The 19,798-nt window shown below is 45.0% G+C and overlaps 1 protein-coding gene and 1 long non-coding RNA gene across 2 annotated transcripts in view; one reads left to right on the top strand and one right to left on the bottom strand.

Annotated features, from left to right (window-relative positions):
- Window positions 1-19,354, bottom strand: part of Tdg (Thymine DNA glycosylase) — a 614,020-nt gene extending 594,666 nt beyond the window's left edge. The window contains exon 1 of the mRNA XM_076784776.1: window positions 19,343-19,354. The gene's annotated coding sequence lies outside the window, so the exon portion shown is untranslated. The remainder of the gene's footprint in view (window positions 1-19,342) is intronic.
- On the top strand, window positions 6,965-8,929 carry LOC143352236 (uncharacterized). The gene is made up of 2 exons (XR_013081878.1): window positions 6,965-7,177; window positions 7,254-8,929. It is a non-coding gene; the product is annotated as an uncharacterized LOC143352236 (long non-coding RNA).
- Window positions 19,355-19,798: the final 444 nt, after the last annotated feature.

Consider the following 19,798-nt stretch of genomic DNA (forward strand, 5'->3'; position numbering starts at 1 on the left):
TTTTTCGTAGCTCGACTGTCCTGTTTCCTTGGATTTAACCCTTGTGCATCGATCAGTTTCCTCCGGAAGCACACCCTCGCTTTTATATATAATTTTTCTCGCGGGAACGTATATGAGAGTGATTCCAATAGCTTGTACGCAGAGAATTGTACAGAATTGAACGCGGCCTAATTGAATTCTAAAAACTACGAATGCCCGAATTTCCCGAGCAGTGCACAAGAGTTAAACGAGACTGGACCATGCGTGTTCGTTTTCTGCGGCGATTATGGTCGACCTGTCGACGGAGAACGTATTTAACACGCCACTGCCATTCCTTTTCGTATTAATCCTCGGGGTTACAGTATTTTATCGCCTTACGATTTCTCTTACAGCTAATTTCCATTAACAAGAACTGTGGATTCTCTGAACGCCGCAGTAAGAGTCACGACTACGTTCTCTTATCATTCTCTTATAGAGTTAAACCATTGTTGTTCGACCAAAGTTCGTTTTATTGGAAGTCTCGACAGACCATCAAGAATCTCGGTCGGATAGGTTGTCGTTCGATTTCAGACGCGTCTACTTCGGTTCACGACCGCAGAGCAATCTCGTCGACAGGTTGGCCGAACGCAGCGTGGCCTGTTACCACGAGCGTAAGCGATTAGGGGAGCTCCGTAGAGGGGTGTATTCGCGTGGGTGTTCTTCAATAGGTTCTTTGGACACTGTGTCCGCGTGCAAAAGTCATCGAGGAATTTTAGAACGGGCGACGGAGGCGTGGATGCGCATCGAGATCAGAAATGCCCTACTGTTTTCAAACGAAAAGCGACTAGAGGCTACTGCTGATGTAGACGATCGGATCCACGGTTTCGTTTGGTCGGTGACGATCGCGCGATATTTTTCTCGGATCACGAACGATCGCGGTGGAAAAAGAGATCTATGCTTCCTCGACTCGAGGCCTCTTCGTGGCAAGCTCAAAGGGTGGTTCGCGTTTCGAGAGATCGCGATTTCTGTTCACTGGAAAAAAGGGATCGATTCGCGCGATCGCTCGAGTACTTATCGTCTTTGACCACGGCTGGAAGCTTCTCTGTCCTTCGCAGCTCTCACAGTCTCGCTTAGCGTAAGATTTACCCTCTCCCGCGTCCTGGAGGAACTGAACTTCCAGGACGCCACCCTTGTTCTACATTTAACTCCTCGAAGAACCACGTGCACCAACGCGAACGTGTCCAATAGCTGTCCTGAAATCAAACTCTTTGAAAAACTGTTCAGATAAGAATTCGATCGCTGTATTGTGAAAATCTGTACGTTTACAGTCGATAGAAATCTTGCGAGATTTCTACGACAGAACGCTGGCTGAAGCAGGATTTGTAGATCAATTTTATGTACCGCTGGAGGACTCGCATAGATTCCCGCGGAACAGTGATTTCTCCGAGGACTTCGCTTGTGCAAACGTTGCAACCAGTGAACAATGTATGCACATCGGCGAACGGTCGAACATGCTCGCATTGGTTCGTGGGTCTCCCAAGGGACGAGTGGGACGCGCGCCCAACTGTTGTATTATAAAACAATGTGAAGCCTCGCTCGTATTCTGAAGTATTTAGTGTAACACGGATAAACAGTTAACGCTTAGACCGTATGCATACTTTGTACGCACGCGTGGACAGGTTGCGCTCTGCTTTGTGGATTACAGTTTTATCCGGCGAGAGTCGCTACACGAGAAAGCATCGAAAACCATCAGTATAGAAACGAAAAGATGTTTGGCTAGTACGGCAGAGTAACATAATTCGTTGATGCTTCGATCACTAACCGGACCCGTGCTCCTCTATCTATCCATCTTTTCAGTTCTGCCTGGTATTTCGAAGATTCGACGTTTCTTCCGTAAGGTCGCGCGCCTGGGTGGACCCAGGACTGGCTGCGCCACACGGGGGCAGGGTCGGAGGGCGTGGCCAACCGCGCCACTAAGAAAGAAACGCTGTCTTCAATAGACAAAGCGGTTCTTAAAGGACTTTTTCGTTGACGAACAACCTGTACACGCGTGCAGGGGCGCCGTATGCGTAAGGCACTGTAAGACTAACCAGAAAAAATATTTCCTACGAAGCGACGAGTTCTCTCTATATCATACAAAGTGGCTCGTGGCTATGAAAAGAAGATTCTTAGGCCTATATAGTTTTGAGATCGTGTAATATATTATATTACGTATATATATACATTGTATATGTATACATATACGTGTATGTATATTAAGGACCGAAGAATCAAATATATTAAGGAGGTATGCGTAAGCTGACGAGGACTGTATGTTGGTGCGCAAGTGCGTAAGTGTGTGTGACTGTTTCTGAGCGGCGAGAAATCGCATGTAATGTGTAATACGAGTGGATCGTATGCGAATTGATACAGCAGCAGCGGAATTTTTAAAAATTATCGAAATTGTCGGAAATTCAAAGATTAACTAATTAGATTAATGCTAAACATTTCGGACTTACGTTTAGGACCTGCGCAAGAAGTCCGCTGCCGCAGCACAATATTCGCGATGATCTTTGTGGGTGTGAACGCTAAATCGTTAAGGTGGAGAGCTACGACGCGAATTAGATCGCTTGAACCCTAGCCATTCGATCTTCTCACGGCTACAATAATTACATTTATCTGATTCCTTATCATTTCCTAGAGGACAAAAGAAAATTTATATTTCTAAATTTCACAGTTATTTTACAAATTTGCTGCAGCATCAGATAATTCCAGCAGGGGTTGAATATCGATACCAGAAGCTCGGAATTTTGATTTGAAAAGAAGAACGAATGGCGAGGGGTTCAAGCGGGTTTTTCGATGGTCAAGCCGCGTTCCCACGCGTGAAAGCGATCACGCGAGATTCTCTTAGCGATCGTGCTCACCAGTTCGAACCATCTCGAAGCAGCTCGAGGGCTTCGAGCGATCGCCAAGTTACCCCTAAATCACCCCGGCATGCACCACGGCCTTCATCGAACCTTTCGGCCGGTTTTCAAACGACGAGAAAACTCATTCCTCGCGACGCGGGACGCTTCGAAGCGCGCGGACGGTCTCGTTCTTTTAAGTTCCCCCTCTTTCCTCGTCTGTTCAATTGTTTTTTTTTTATTGTTTTGTTTTCGCAAGTGAGTCAGCAAACCGGGAACTCGGATCGTTTCCTCTTTCCTCCCCGCGCCCGTCTCGTCCCCCGAAATCGATTAGCTTGTAGACGCGCGTCTTTGTACAGCGGAGAACGCGGTAGATAGTTTAAGGTACGATTACACGCGTCGAGGACTGTCTCCTCTTGTTCCTATTCCGTGTCGTTTCTTGTTTCTCCTTCTTTTTATACCTTTCTTTTTTGTCTTTTTTTTACCACGGTCCCGGTAGACAGACGCGAGTGGAGGTCCCGTGTTCGACGTTTTCACTGGCGATGACGAGTTTATACGTCATTGGTGCTCCCAATCATTTTTCTATCTAACCAACTGCAATGATTTAATAGTCGGTCAAAAATGAAAGGTGGAAATATTAATCGTGGCACTTTTCATTTAAATCAGTGAACTACCCCGAGTGACATCTTCCAACAACTTCTTTTGCGTTTCTTTTTTATAGAGAGAAAATGATCTGTCTTCTCTTTAGACTTGTGGTAGCTAACGTTCAACGAATAACCTCATTGTGTCATCCATACTGATGTGAACTATATTGCATTTTGTCGATTATGGACAAAACTCACTTTCGACATCTCAGTTTTATTTCAATCTCAACGAAGTGGTGTCTTGCTTAGCGTTGACTTTGTCGACCATTTTGACCCTAATGTTGCATTGCTCCATTAGCTGTTCTTTCAAAACAGATACGATCTGTCTGTCGGGGCCGCGGTCCACGCACGATTAGTGTTATAGGCTTAACGCAGAGACACAGACACGAGAAACCTAAGATTTCCTCGCAACATTCGCGTTTCTAGGATTAGACAACACGCACGTGCAGACTGTCTTGTAACCAGCAGTCGCGAACCAGAAAGCGATTCCACGTAAAAATACGTCGAACACGAGAATACAATCCTTTTCTATGAAAAAGCCACGCCTTCTATTGAGAAGCCAACGTTTCAAACTTAGGAGATCAAGTCAGACATCGGCGAAAAAAAACGAGACTTATTTTATTTCTGCTCTGATCAAATTCTTGAAAGAAGAACACTTCCTGTAAATTATTGTACAAAAATCGTTAGTGCATAAGGATATTTTAACTATTACTTTTAACTTCGAACAACCCAACTTTTCAAGTCGATTATTTCAGAGAAGAAGTCTCGTTTTAAATGTATTCTTCGTTTTCGGCTTATTTTTGTTTTTTTTTTCGATAGAATCGTTTTCGTTTGGATTGTCTTCACGGTTACGCGTTACCTGCGTAGATTGTGTTCGAGAGACGGGCGAATCTCGCTGTGCTTCTTCTCGCCACTGCCTGCCGATCGACACCGTCTAGCTTTCCAGTTCTCTGTCCAGAAACCGAGCAAAAGAACGCGTCTTCTCACACGACTGCTCAATACTAGATTGCTCAAGCTCCGTGTCCGATCTGTAGATAAAACGGAAAAAACTGTCGTCGTCGGCGTCGTCGTCGTCGGATCGCAAGACGGCACATCGCGGTGCACAAAAGACAGAAGAATATTGAATTTCAATGAAGACAGAAATCCAGCGTTTTCCTCTTCGACGGTGTAGTCGAGACACGGGCACATAATTTTGCCTTTGGAGCAGTCCGGATTGTCCTCGAGGGCCAAATTTCACGGGGTGGAGCGAACGGACCGCCTCCGGTGGGCGGGGCGTAGTAACACCACCTTTGGGCGGGGCTTTCTTGCTCTCGTCCTTGTTTGGTACGACCCAACGTTCTTCAGGCGAATCTGTGCTCGTGTCTAGGCAGTCTCTCTCCTTTTCTTCCTCTCACTGTCTCATACTCTTTACCACTGTTTTCTCTCTCTCTCTCTCTCTCTCTCTCTCTCTCTCTCTCTCTCTTTCTCTCTTGTTTTTGCGTCGTTTCAATCTGTCATTCTCATTTCGTTCCACCTTTCAACGGATCGTGTAGCAGCTCTCGCGACGAAACGGACTTTTCCTTTTTGCGTGCAGTTTAGTCTCGCGCGAGAAAAAGAAAAGAAATAAAAATGAAGCGCGCCCCTCAGACGGTAAACACCGACCTACTTCCTCGGAGAAACCACTAATTTTTATAGGGATCTTGTAGCGTGATTTTTCTACGCTGAACGTATTTTGCATAAGGACAAGCAAGAGTCGAGAGATATTTTAAAATATCACGTATTGTTATATCCGACTGTTAGAATTACCGTAACTCTTAGTATTGTTGCGTTAAGCCCGATCGACAGAGAAAGTTTGACGGACGCAAGCCTTTCTCCGCCCCTCGCCCACAAGCCCCGCCCCATTCTCCCGTTTTTCCCCTGGCCACTCCCCCCGGCATTTCTTTTTTCACGATTCCGCGCGAACGATCGCGAGAAGAACATCTCGCGGATCGTTCGCCGAATGTTCCGTCGTCCCCTGCGCACGCGCCCGCGCGTAACGATCCAACGATCCACGCTGGATCCTCCATTTTTATCGACGATCCAACAGGGGCGTGGGTCATCCACGCAAAACGCGCGCGAGCGCGTGATCGCCGACCGATTTTCCCGCGGCGGAAAACGGCACGCGAAGTGACCATTGACTTGTTCGTAAGACGGGTGAACGTTTTTCCTATTATTTATTTTTTTGTATATACATTATTGTCGTATTTATTTGTCAATAAAGAGCTTGCGAAACGCGGACGCATCAGAGTTTCATCCGACGCCTTTGCTCCTCCTTGCACCGATCGACGAACATCTCATCGTTTTATCAGTCGGTATTCTTCTAGTTTTGCTATTTAAAATCGAAAATGACTTATTGCAGCCATTTTATTAGTTTTCCTAAAAACCTTTGCCATGGATTTATCGAATTGCTTTTCCACTGCCTTTCTAACAGATTTTTTGTTATTCCTGTTATTGTTCTTCTTGTTGAAATTTGTATATACGAGCAAAGAAGCAGGACTTTACATATGTTACTGATTTTAGTTAATTGCTCAGAATTCAGCGAACTTTGAATAAATCACGAGATTTCTATACGTACTTCCAAGAGAATTCTGAAAATTCAGCAAACTCCGAATAAACGACGATATTCCGAAACATATTTACAGAAAATTTCTCTGAATTTGTCTAGCTTTAACCAAAGAATTCAACGCTGCTAGAGTGTGCTGCATCTTACCTTCTCTGAATATTTAAAAATCCTCTACATTTCAGGATCATATATTCATTGTCCCGCTCAGTATTGTAGTACACAAACAATTCCAAACCGTTTCCAGTTCTCAAAAATTGTACAACAAAACACAAAGCGTGAGAAGTAAAGCCAAGCTCGCGACTGTCTAGACACCTGTCAGAACGTTGTCACCGCCAGACGATTTTCGATAAAACGCGTCCAGATAGCGAACTCAAGATTCGCATCGGTTCTTTCGAGTGCAACGCGCATTTGCCAGCAGGACTCCGCGTCGCGAGGACTGCGCGGAAGTCGTTGAACGGAGTTTCGTTTATAGAATCGCGTTCCACGTTGAATGGATCGTTATTGAACGCGACAGGCCGTCGCTCGGGAGCGTTCACGGCTTTGAGAATTTTCCAGCTGTCACGGTGCATTGTCAGAGGTGTCATTAGCCTGTTTCGACGCTTTCCGCGAACCTCGGAGAGCGCGTCGCGCAATTATCCGGCTACAATACTGAGGCGACGCCGTTTCCGAGCAGACCTTGCCCCGTGTGTCCCACAGTGAACGAGAGAACTCCTTGTCGGGATGACGCGCGGCGCTCTCAAATCAGGATTTGGCTGATCAGAATCTGTTTAAGTAGCTTCTTTAACCGGCGGCTTTCCACTTTTGTCTCATAAAGAGACTCGTTATTAGACTCGGATTCTTTCAGTCTTTCTACCTCTCTGAATTCCAGCTCGTTTTTGTCGTATATGCATAAAATCAGACTGCGGATCTTTATGCAAAATAAAACCTGTCTCCATCAATTACAAGTGATGGGAGCCGGATACACACTAAATTCTTCCTGCAGTAATTTTAACACGTTGAATTTTTCTCCATTATTAATTTGCACCAACCCATTTTTATTATAAATGCACACGATCCCGCAGTCTAGGGATGAAAATTGATTCTTGCTACTTCTTTTTTTGTCATTAACCTCGGTGTGCACGGTGCGCTCGTCCGCAACTGTGTCTCTCAGGGACGGCGCGCCTGGTCGCGGCGCGGATGCTACAAAAGCCACTATAGTGGTTCATACCGTTCAGACTGATGCTTTCCACGGAAGCCGCTATAGTGGCGTACCGTTCAAACTTATGCTTTCCATGAAAACCACTATAGTGGCATACAGTACTTAAGAGGTTAATCCATAAAATCGTCAGTCTACCAATGAGCGATCATTAGACTGCGGATTTTATGCATTGACGACAAAAATGGTTTGGTCGAATACAAAACTGTAGAAACATTAGAAGAACTGAATGATGTTGTCGAGTTGTCCAAATTATTCAAAAAGAATTTCATTTCTGTTTCTTATAAGTTACTTGAACAATTTTTCTTTAGCGATCATACCTTCCTAATTAGAGATGTCGAGTTCCCTTGTCGTATGTGTTTGCGAACTGAGAATTTTTCATTCGACAAATAATTCTTTTAATTTGCCGCGTCGTAATTGGACTGCGGATTTGATGCATTTCTGAGTGAATAATCATTCGGACGATCATGTTCGAGACCCGCCTGGTTTCGCAAGGCTGTCGATTATCCTGACGCGGTCGGGGCCTGGAAACTCGCGGAATTGCAACTTTCTTGGGAAACAAGGCTGCGGAACGTAATTGGAATCCTCGGGGTCGCGCACGAGCTTGGAAAGCGGAGAATCGCGATGGGATTTTTTCAGAGGATTCTTTTTCGTTTGCCAGTCGCTTTCACTGTCGCCCTCGCTGCCATCTCGGAGGAAAGTGCTGTTCCCCGGAGTCACCCTGCTCACGCAGTTTCAACGCGTTCGCGGACGAGTCGAAATCGCAGATCAACGATACCAGACTCGTCGACCGTAACACGTTCATAATCCGAACAGTAGATTTTTTTTTAGACCCGAACTGTGTTATTTTAGGTAGCCGCTCAAAGATTTTCAGGTTAATTTCTTCTTCCTCCGTAGTTCTTGATTTTTGGCGCCATATATTCCGGTTAATTTTTTAGTGGCTCAGGGAAAAATGTATAAGTCAGAATCAAGTTGCTTATTTGCCACATTAACTCCACAAAATAAAAAGCAGAGAAGATTGATGATATGGTGTCGAATTCATTTTCCAAAGTTCTCTCAATTTCAATACCTAACACACGACATAAAGCGCGAATCAATTAATAATTATTTAAACGCAGAAATTTGAAGGTATTTTGCTACAGAATTTTATGCACAAGTTAAATCGCGCTCCATAAAAATGCCAGAAAGAACCGATCATTCGATAAGAAGCCGTTCGGTCCCCGTCTGAGCGTAACATCGAGCACGATCATAGTTTTCTCCTGTTACTTTTTGCATTTCTCGAGATCTGCTTTCAGAGGACGAGACTAGCAAGAAGAAAATCCGTCATCGATCATCCTCAACCGACCACTTTTGTTCCTCGACGTTAAGATTGAAACGAAAGTCGCGAAGATTATCCCCGAACGATCGTGCACGCATGATTCATAATGTGCGACTCCGTAGCAAACGATCGAGGGGGAACAGCCCGGTGAAAACGTTCGATGATCGTAGAGCACGCCGGGGCAGCGATTGATCGAGTAGATCCATCTCGTCTCGTCTCTCCTGACTACACCCCGTTAACTGTAATTTACTATATTACCGATTATGCGATACGTTACGCTGCGCGCGAACTGGAGACAGAGGTTTATTTAGCGAGTACGAGTTTTTTAATAAAACGCTTTTTCGTGAAGGACACTGAGACTGTGTTGTACCCTTCTAATCCTCCATTTTGTTTCTTTAGGATCTTCTTGGAATCGAAGCAAGAGTGCCAGGTAAGTTACATAGATTTTCAATGATCTTATATAAACGTGATCACGTTGCTTTGTTACTCACTTGATCCTGCTGATTGTGAGTTAACGTTGAAGACATTCACGCTGACGTGTGTTGCAGATGTCTCTTTCTGTTTTCCGATTTAAAAGAAAATTATTAAAACTCGTTTCTATTATAGCCAGACTGCGTTCGTGATAAGTGTACAAAATTGTAGTCAAATATTAAAAATTTTCATATTTGATAAAAATTTTAATTTAAACATTTTTAATTTATATTTAAGATTGTTGGAACAAGAGCTTCAAAAACAATTGGAGCATTGTGCTATTCGAGGGTTGTGTACGTGCGAAGATGGAAGAGATCGGTTAACTCGACTTTTCTCGCATCTGTCACTCCTGCTTGCTTACTTAAAACCGTGCTAGATAGTTAGTCAAGGACGAGGTGTTTTGATGAGTGGTAGAATGACTGGACAACGTGTTGGTAACAATAACTTGTATTTTAACCAGGACGACTGTACAACGTTGTAGTTTACAACTGGCTGAAGATCGAAGACTAGAACGGAAAGATGCTCTTTAGGGATGTGAAAATGGAGGTGGTAAAAAATAGTGGGAGAAAATTGGGGGTGAGCTGTAGAAATGGTCCAGACGCTGTCTTAAACTGTTAAGAGCCAAGGGTAGCAATGTGACTTTTTCAGAGTCAGCAGGTCGGTAACTGCTGTATAATTTCCGTTCATAGCCTTCAGCCACTGACTTAAGTCTGAGACTAAATTTGTCACATTTTGTGCTCTGTATTATCGACATTATGAATTCTGGCGCCAGAAACGTGCTTCAAGTTTTTGCCTTTATTTCGCAGAGAATCAAAACAAAATATAGCTCAATTTGTAGCTGGAGATATTTTCTAGCGCGTGCTACTCTCGATTTCATCCAGAAAACTCATCCAATGGCATAAAAATGCTTGGATTCCACGGCATGCACATCGTCAATTTTTGGCCTACTTCCAACGCTTATATTACCAAATGTCTGCGTAATCTCGTCAGCTTATGACCAGCACGCGCTAGATTGAACCTTCCTCTTTCGAATGAGCCCTCTCCCAGCGAAAAAGGTTCTCTTATAAGGAAGAAAAGTTGAGGCACGATCATTAAAAACCATTTTTCACCTATTTTTGTCGGTAGCATGGTCACTCTACCTTACCCGGAATCTATGGAGTCTAAATGTTGTGGCGCCGGAAAGTCGCCGCGCCGATCGGACGAGTCCCGTCGCTTCGGGCTCAAGAGCCTTCGATTCTCCGACTAATTTATCGCCTAGTCGAGTGGTCGAAGTCTTTGGGACTTGGTGTCGAATTCTAGAGACAGTTTCGTGCGTCTCGCATCACGTTGCGTCTCAACAGGTTGATTGCGTGAAAATTTAAAGTTCTAATCGAAAGTTTAGAGTACCCGGAATCAGAGACTGCCGCCAACGGATGTTTCTCCGATTCTTTCTGTGCGCCGCACCGGTCGAAAAAAAAAAAATGCAAAGTTATAGCGATTTCTCGTGTGCGCACCTACACAGGGTTCTTCTGGGTGTGCGATCAGCGAACAGCGAACAGCAACCCGCTCACCGGCTCGACCTCGATTCACGTTTCAAGAACGTGCCTCGTCGCGTCACGACTCGGAATCGTCCCGACCTTTTCCGATCCTCTTATTCCACGATGACGATTCCACTGTCGGACGGTCGGGCTTCGAGCCACGGATTCCAGCCACGATCAGCCTTTAATCGATGCCGCGTTCTTTCGTTTATTCTCAATCCCCCAAGGGAGAAAGAGACAGAGGGGGCGAGGAATACTCCACGGGCCAGAGCTTCTCTCCGTGACTTTTGGCAACGGTTCGTCAAACCGTCTTCTCGACGACGACGACGACGAAGAACCGAGTCACCTCGGCAGCACGGAGCGGTACACGAACGGAACCGTGCGCATTTAGAATTCCGGCCACTTGCCGGACTTCGGGAACGCTCACAAGTGCACCGGGTACAAGGTGACGAACGATCGACGCCCGTACTTGACGAGTATACTTGAAAACGGTAAATATATGTGTGCAGCTGCGTCGCCGGAATCCGCGGGCTAAGTAAACGGAAGGTCTTGGGGTTCTTGGCTAACTAGGCTAGGCGATGACTTCAACGGTTTTGCAGTTCATCCAAGCCAGTTTGCAACGGCTGATTTGTCAGACTGCTTGGCCAGGTAGTAAATACGAATCGTAGTCAAGAGCTCTGGAGACTGTGTGCTGACCTAGCAACGATTTGAATGTTTTACGGATTCATCTCGTTCGGAAGAGGAACCGATTTATCCGACTGTTCAGCATGGTAGCAAACCCCTTGAAATCGTACTCGGGACCTTGAAAGACTATGAGCAGACCTAGCAACGAGGCGAATGTTCGACGAACTGTTCGAAGTTAGTTTGGAAAAGGAGCTGAGGTTTATTAGACAGAAAGTCTTTCGGAATCATCATCAGAAACGCTCTGGGCAAACCTGTGTCTTCGGGGTCGCTGGCCATCACAATCGTAGGAGCTTCGTCAGCACCGGACAGTTTAGGGTTTGCAAATTTACACTAATATCTTTGATGCAAACATTTCTAGACTTATTAAAAGGGATAGCGATGCAGAAGAAAGCTGAATCACTGGTTTTTTAGAATAATTCTTCGAAGCTAGTTTAAAAGAGTGATTCGGATGAGAGACCAGCAAGATAGTACATCAATTGGCCATTGTTAAAACCAGCATAGCTTCGAGCATCTGCAACATCGGTAAAGGAGGATCTACCTTAGAAAGGATCTACCTTAGTAAACAGTAAATCCACAGCCACAACCGTGCTTTCATCAGTCAGGATTTCGGCTCCCACTCGAGATGACAGACCACTTTCAGAAGCTCCTGCAAGGTTCTGCAACGACACTAACAGAGATGCGACCACGCTGTCATAACACCCAAGCCTACACCCAACAATACTTACTAGCCTATCATTATCAGACGATCATCCTAGTTCCACGTCGCGAGACAATCCTGCGATCGCGAGCAAAGATTGCTTCAGATGTTCGTGCGAAACCTGGAACAATTCGCTATAATTCTCGGCTTTTATCCTGCGACGCGTTTACTCTTCATTGACGCTATTCCCCTAACACGATCTTGCATTCTTCGCCGATCCTCCCGCTCTTGCCGATCCATCTAGATCCTCCGAGAGGACGACAAATCGTCTTGAATTCTTTCAGACGCTGTTATTAGCGTCTCGAGCGGGTGAACGCGTGAGAGACGCGTCGGTGGTCGCGCGACAGAATGAGAAACTGTCGCAACGTTACGGGCATAATAATAGCGTGGCGTAACGTGGATTTAATTAGACGCGGTCTCGTTAGAATGCGTCTGGATCGCGGGATACCATGGGAACCTGGCTGCGTCGCGGCCGAACGAAATCGTCGGCACTCGTGAAAATTAAAGCAATAATCTACGCACGAATGCACAAATAACACGAAATCCCCTTCCTCGATTTTTGTGAACCATTCTGCTGCAAGATAGATGCAGAGAATGTAGAAATTACGTTACAGATAAGTATTCTGCCTTATCTAGGTTCTTCCTTAAGCTTTTCTTTTGCTCCAACCTAGTTCATCCCTTAGGATTTTCTTCAGTTCCGTCCTTTTCCTATTTGTGATGCACAGATCACACGAAATCCCCCTGCACGAATTTTTTAAATCCTTCCCTTATAGGACTGACGCAGAAAATGATAAGATTACGGTAGCGCAGCTTCTCCAGTACCTTCCTTAATTTTGCTCCTAGTCCTAATCGAGTACATCATTTAGTACTTTTCCTATTTATAAGGTACAGATAGCACGAAATCCCCTCCTTTGATTTTTGTGAATCATTCTCTTTGCAAGACGCAGAGAATGTTAAAATTACAGTAGCGTACCTTCTACAGTCCCTACTCTAATTTTTTACTTTATCCTAACCGAGTGCATCCCTTAGTACTTCGCCCAGTTCCTTCCATTTCTCGCTTGTAAGTAAGATGTTTGAAAAGTAGACTGTGCATTTTTGCCATAAACGCATCAAACCGTCCATTCACTTTTTATACGATTTAGAAAAGAAGAGGCGCACATATTCGAACAATAAACCACACGAGTATTCTTCTAATTCCAATTTCTATAGAACCAATAAGTAGGATCGGACATGACTCGATGGCGACGGTGATAATTCTAGAAATCTGAATGCCTTTTACGGCGCGGATTTCTCATTTCCTTGCACCTGTGTCGATCGTTGCATCGGGACGATTTTCGGGATAAGCGGATCGGCTCGCCGAAAAGCCATATTCAAAGTTAGACGTCCGAAGTGGTGGCCTGGAAGCAGAAATGTACCGTTACTACCTGTTCCTCGAAGCATCTCCCGTTTTATCTCCGCGAGCCGGTGCGAGAGAAGAGAAACCCAGCTCTCCTCTCTCGCACCCGTCTCTCTCTCTCTCTCTCTCTCTCTCTCTCTCTCTCTCTCTCTCTCTGTCTCTCTTTCTCTCTTTCTCTTCACTCCTCCTCAGCCACCCTATTCCGCCGCGAAATTTCGGGGTCGTTAACCCCTGAAAACAAGCCGAGTTTCCAGAGAGGAATTTTTTTGCTCGCAATCGCCGCCTCTGGATCGCTCGGTTGGCAAGCTGCAAGCGGGAGAGCTGACTCGCATGGTCCGAGCATTCTCCTTCGAAGGCGGACGCTGCCATCTTTTCTCTGCGCGTCGATAATCAGCGTCAATAATCGGCTAGCGGTCGCTGAGAGTTAGCACTATACCCGCACGAGTCGAAATACGGCTTCCCCCGGCTTCCCGAACACATAATTCACGGACGATGCAAGCGGGTTATCGGCGATCCGTGTACGGATTCGCTGAAATTGAAGTTCAGGACGAGTGAAGTACTGGGATCGAGTACGAGTCGTTTGGGTGGCCGTAGAAACTGAAGGTTTGGCACTCTCTGAGGAAGACGTCTGAACTGACAGTAGGTTTTGCGTGGACTTGTTGAGGATTGAGATCGAAACACTCGACGCTCGTAGAAATGAAATATCGGTAGCAGTAAATGAGCGTCACAATTTAAGATTCCCCGAAGACTAGTTGCGAAGAAAAATTGCTAGGCCGTCGTTAGATCGAAGCTGAAGTTTCAAGTGTTTGAAGTCTGCTCGCAAACACTTTGCACAGCCATGAGAATTGAGGATTCATAGATTTTGTATTCGCTGAAGAATACTGGCCGAGAAAGATATCTGAACCATGAGTAGAATTAAATATGATTATCTTTGCTCAGCTGTGAACATTGAGGGTTTCGAGAATTTGTATTCCCTGAAGAATACCTACAGAGGAAGATACCTGAACCATCGGTATATCGTCTATACATTCCTTGAGGTTCAAGTTGAAGGCATTTGAAGCGTACCCACGAGAAATAAATCTAAATAGCTTTCGACGACCGTAAAAGCTGAGGATTCTGGTATTTCCCCGAAGAATATTTGCGGATGAACGTATCTGATTTATTAGAGATTTGTTCAAGCTAAACTTGCAAGCGCTTGAAGTATGCTGTGGGGAATGGGGGGTATTTTCGGCGCATCCAATGAAGACAGCTCGTTTCTCAGATATTTGTAGAGAAAAGAAGCTCGGAGGAATGATACGCTGATACAATCTCGGACAAGCTGGAGATCGTTGTCCTCGATCCAACGTGAGCGCTCGCGTTCGCGCGCGCACACATCGCCTACCGGCTCCGATCGGAAAGTCACCTGCCGCATACCTTTTGCCCGGTCGCTGGAGGCGGTCGTCTCTCTTTCTCCGAAAGGGGGCGAGTACCGGAGAGAAAGAGAGAGAGAGAGAGAGAGAGAGAGAGAGGGAGAGAGAGAGAGAGAGAGAGAGAGAGAGAGAGAGAGAGAGAGAGAGAGAGAGAGGGTACGGTCTGTGAAAAAAAGATTCGCTTTCACGAAAGTTCTCGCGGCCTTTTCGTTTTTCTGCGTTGACCTGCGTTTACCAGGCTTGTTGGGGGGGGGGGGGGAGGGGGCGGTAAAGAATGCTGCGGCTGCTGATCGAATGCTTTCGTGAAATCTCTCATTCTTTGCACTGTTTGTGCCACGCTGATGTGTATCGATGTCAGGCATTTGCGAGTTCTTGTACGTGTATCGCGCAAAGGTGGTGTTGATCCAGAACTTTGGGAATGAGACAAATGTCGGTGAAGAGATTTGCGAATCAATCGACGCGTTACGTTCGACTTCTAAATTTAGCACGCAATCGATTCTCGTAGCCAGGATCCTGGCAAAATTCTCGGCACGCAGCGAGGCTGCACCGTTGCTCGAGCGATCGAGGCGATCCAGGCGCCTCGTTACAGTATTCTGGGCGCAGTTCGCCAAACGGTCCCCGGAATTGACGATAACTTAGACCAGGCATCGACGATAAAACCTCTTTGTCCTGGAAGCATTCTAGATTGCTATCGAAATCACTGGTTCGGAACAAATAATTCCTGGGGACTCTCTATCCACCTTTTTCTATGCGTGGTGCCACAAGGGGGCGTGGCTTCGACTTCCCTTCTGCATAGGCTGCCCTGAACAGGCGTGGTTTTGTCGCCCCAGAGTACTCTAGAGACGTGATTTTGTCGCTCTGTCTATATAAAGTACCTTGGAGGCGTGACTTTGTAGTGTCTTATATGTAGAGTGGCGTGATTTCTTTGCGTGCGATACTTAAAGTATTCCTAGAGGGTGTAGTTCTGTTACTCCTTCCATGCATAGTTCCTTGAGGGCGTGGTCTCGTCACTCCCCCGAATAGAGTGCCAGATAGAAGCGTACCTTCCTTGTCCTTTGGTCGCTAATAGCTTTAGAGGGCGTGGCTTCGTCACACCCTCAATGTAGAGAGCTCGAAAGGGGCGTGGTCTCGAAAGGGTCCTAGCTTTTTACCCTCTGTGTACTGAATACTACAGAGGGCGTGGTTCTAGGGACGTGATATAAACGAAGCTACTTCGTGTTTAAATCTGGCTTAGACGATCGTCGTCTTTATCGGGGACCGAATCGAAGCCGCGGGAAACTGTGTCTCGCGTTCGCACCTCGGCTCGGCCGACCTCCAGATCCAAACAAACGATAAACTATCCACGTATGGGATCTCATGGAAACGGGCCAGCTACCGCGAGCCACGCTTTCCTCGATTGTTACGTAAAGGTAGCCGGCACACACCGGCGAAACGCGTTGACGATTAGATGCGACGGGAATAACGCTGTGATTTCATCGTTTCTGCACGCTGCTGCATTGACGTGGCTCGCGGCGTCTATTCCTTCTGTTTTTTTTACTGCACGCACTGTCGCGTGTCACCGAACTGGTCGGTGATGCCACGGTTTTGCTTTCCGAAAGAGGACAGTAAACGCGGACTATTGGCCGTGATAGCTGTCCGTTCCACAGCTGTTGCTGTCAGCGGCCGACTTTTTGGTCTGAGGTGGACGACAATTATACACTCACGTGCACGTGATTTCAGCTTTTCGTATTAGCTGTGCGAGTATAGGTACTCGCCCATTTAACCTGATAGAACGACATCAAACCTGTCAAAGCGATATGAAACCAGACAGAAGGAAGAGGAGTACTTCTATTAAGATGCATGCGAATAATGTGAAGTTTAGATAGTTACAAGTCTCATAAGGGGGCGTGGTTTCGTCGCTCTCTTTACGTAGCGTACCTTGGAGACGTGGCTTCCAAGTTTCCTATATTTAAAGAACTATCAGGGGCGTGGATTCGTCGGTCTCTTTACGTAGCGTACCCTGAAGGCATGGTTTCATAGTTTCTTATATTTCTTATGTCATAAAGAACTATCAGGGGCGTGGTTTCTTTACGTTCAATGTTTGAAGTACTCTAAAGGGTGTATTTTTGTTGATCTCTTCGTGCATATTACCCGAGGGGCGTGGCTTCGTCTTTCTTTTGCATACAGTGCTCTGAGTAGGTGTAATGTTCTGTGTCTCTTGTATTCTAGGGCCATGATTTCGATAGAACAAAAATAATATGCTACTAGATGGGCGACGACTTTAATCTTTCGTTTGCAACTTTATTTTTATCGACGCCGTCTGCGTATCGGATTGGTTTATGTTCACGACTAATTGTTTCACTGCTTTAGGTTTTAAAAAAATCTAAAAAAAATTCTGGAATACGTATGGAAGTCCCTATTTCACGTATAACCGTGGGAACATCAAATGTTTCAGGTATTAATGGGAAAAAAATAAATGTAGACAGAAAGAAATTCAAGAGTGAAATTTCGCTCGAGACATAAAGGACCCAGTTTGCAGATGGAGGGTTAATCCTAAAGCGAGAGTTACTGCGATTACAATTGGTCGCGCGCGTGCGTGATGTTCTCAAGGATGATTCCTACGTTTAATTCGCATTGGTGTCCGAGTATTGAACATGATCTGAAGCAGTTTATTTAAGAGGACCAATGTGATGTGACCACGAAGCGAAAGATCGCGTGCAGAAAGTAATAGAAAATTGAAATCGGCCAACGTGCGCGGGATTGCCGGTTACCAAGGACTTGCAAATGAAATCGCGAGGATCCCCTGCGAAAGAATCTCGCTGCATAGTCGGCTGCGCGGAATAGTTGGCGTTCTCTCGCGCACCTTGCGGCTCGAGCCGCTCGCTCCAGCAACCCAGATCTCCGCGCGATGGAAATATACCGTTAAAACGTGCCACGGGCCCCGCAGCCGTTACTCCTGTTCGACGAATCGTCGGCCACCAGGAATTCTCACTCCCCCTCCTTGTCCATCGAATGATCGTTCGACGCGACGTGAAGTTCAACGGCGGATGATCGCAGGACGTCCGGACGTCTTCCACGGGGCTCGGGCCCGGCGGAGCAAACCTTATCGGAGAAACTTCCAAGCGAATAGATCGCGAGATCGGGTCCCGCGGGAGATCCGCGACGAACGACTCTCGATCCGATCCACCGGAGGACACCGCGATGATTTATCGACGAGGAGAAAGCTGACACAGACCGTGGACTCCTGACCGTCGACATTTTCACCGCTTTTCTTTCGGCGATCATCGAAACCTTCGATCTTCAAACTTCGTTCCTGTCTGGGAACATGCTATCATCGACCACAATCGTAAATCGTTCGTAAGTTCGTCATCATCGGACGTGCTCAAAAATTGTCTTTGTCGATTTTGAGAAGCAGGGCATTACTGAAAATGTATTTCTTCTCTTGAATCTCTTAACACTAGGTTTACGGGGTACTAAGAGTGACCGTTTTACATTGCTTTATACCAGCGTTTTTTTGTAGAAGATAAACATTATAAAAAACCGAAGAGGAGGCAGTTTTAATATATTTTACTAGCAATATGATAGCGTATCTCAATTTTTTAAAATGAAAACGGACATTGAGACGGGTTCAATCATGCAGTATACTATGGTCTTCAGGGTCATACAAGGGCAGAAATAAGAGAAATAGATTTAACATTTCCTAGTATTGTATTTACTAGTATGTTGTAGTGATAAGACTACATCTCGTGTTCAATGTGACTTTCATTAGCAAGAATGCATTTCTGAGTTCCTGCTGATTACATTCCTGATAGTTACTGCCAATGTTGCACTAGATACAACATAGGCTTCTTTTATCTTAGTTTGCAAATCGTCCAATTCTCCGTGCAAAAAATATCTTTAATATGTCCCCACAAAAGAAAATCTAGTGGTGACAAATCGCGGGATCTTGCAGGCCATTTTACGGGTCCGTATGTTCCGATCCATTTATCGTTAAACATATTATGTAAGAAATGATTTACCGATCTACAATTATGAGGAGGAGCCCCGTCTTGTTGGAAGTATATGTCTCGTACACGAAACAAGGGCAGTGATTACCAGTAATTTTGAAATTCACAATTTAGAAATTGTAAATACTTATTCGCATTTAGAATTCCAGTGTAAAAGTATGGACCTAGTAAAATGTTATCAATAATTCCACACCAAGCATTTGTTCTGAATCGTACTTGGAAATTTGTCTGTTTTTTCAATTTCGGATTCTCGGTCGTCCAAAAGTGAGCATTATGTCGATTAGACATAATGTTATTATCAAAACTGGATTCATCTGTCCATAATATTTTTCTATAAAAATTGGAATCGTTCATGTTATTTGTTAGGAACCAATTACAAAATTCAGTACGTCGTGGATAAGCAGATTGCTCGGGACTTTGTACTTTGTGATATTTGAAAAGATTGTAATCGTACTATTGTAGAACTTTATGTAAATAGTTTCACTTTATGTTGATGCAATTCAAATATCACCTAGTGTGGCCACTTTTCTTATCGAAGTAGATGGATCTTCTTGAAAATGAAGAAGTATTTCTAATTGTTTGTTTTCTGAAAGAGTGATTCGACGACGGATCCTCTGATGTTTTGACTCTACTACAGATCCTGTTTCATTGAAACGTTTATTAAGATGGAGAAACTGAGTCTCACTAGGCTGTACTCTGGCTGGTGGATATCTTTCTTCGTGCACTAGTTTACTTTGTCTCTTATTTTTATTACACTCGTAAAAAATATTTAACATATCCACTTTTTCCTACGTAGAATAACGATACATAATGATAACGTATGGTTTGGTTGGTTGTTTCGCACAACTGTACTGAAACTAAAGGAATAAGCTTGTCTTTTCAAAACATAAACATTCACAGAGTCAGCGGAAGTCACACGAGATGTAGTCTTATCGCTACAACATACTAGTAAATACAATATTACGAAATGTTAAATCTATTTCTTTTATTTCTGTCCTTGTATGACCCTGATGTTTACCTTTTACGAAAAAAAACACTGGTAAAAATTATCGCGAACACC

The sequence above is a fragment of the Halictus rubicundus genome, chromosome 3 (genome assembly GCF_050948215.1).
Source record: "Halictus rubicundus isolate RS-2024b chromosome 3, iyHalRubi1_principal, whole genome shotgun sequence".
NCBI classification, from domain to species: Eukaryota; Metazoa; Arthropoda; class Insecta; order Hymenoptera; family Halictidae; genus Halictus; species Halictus rubicundus.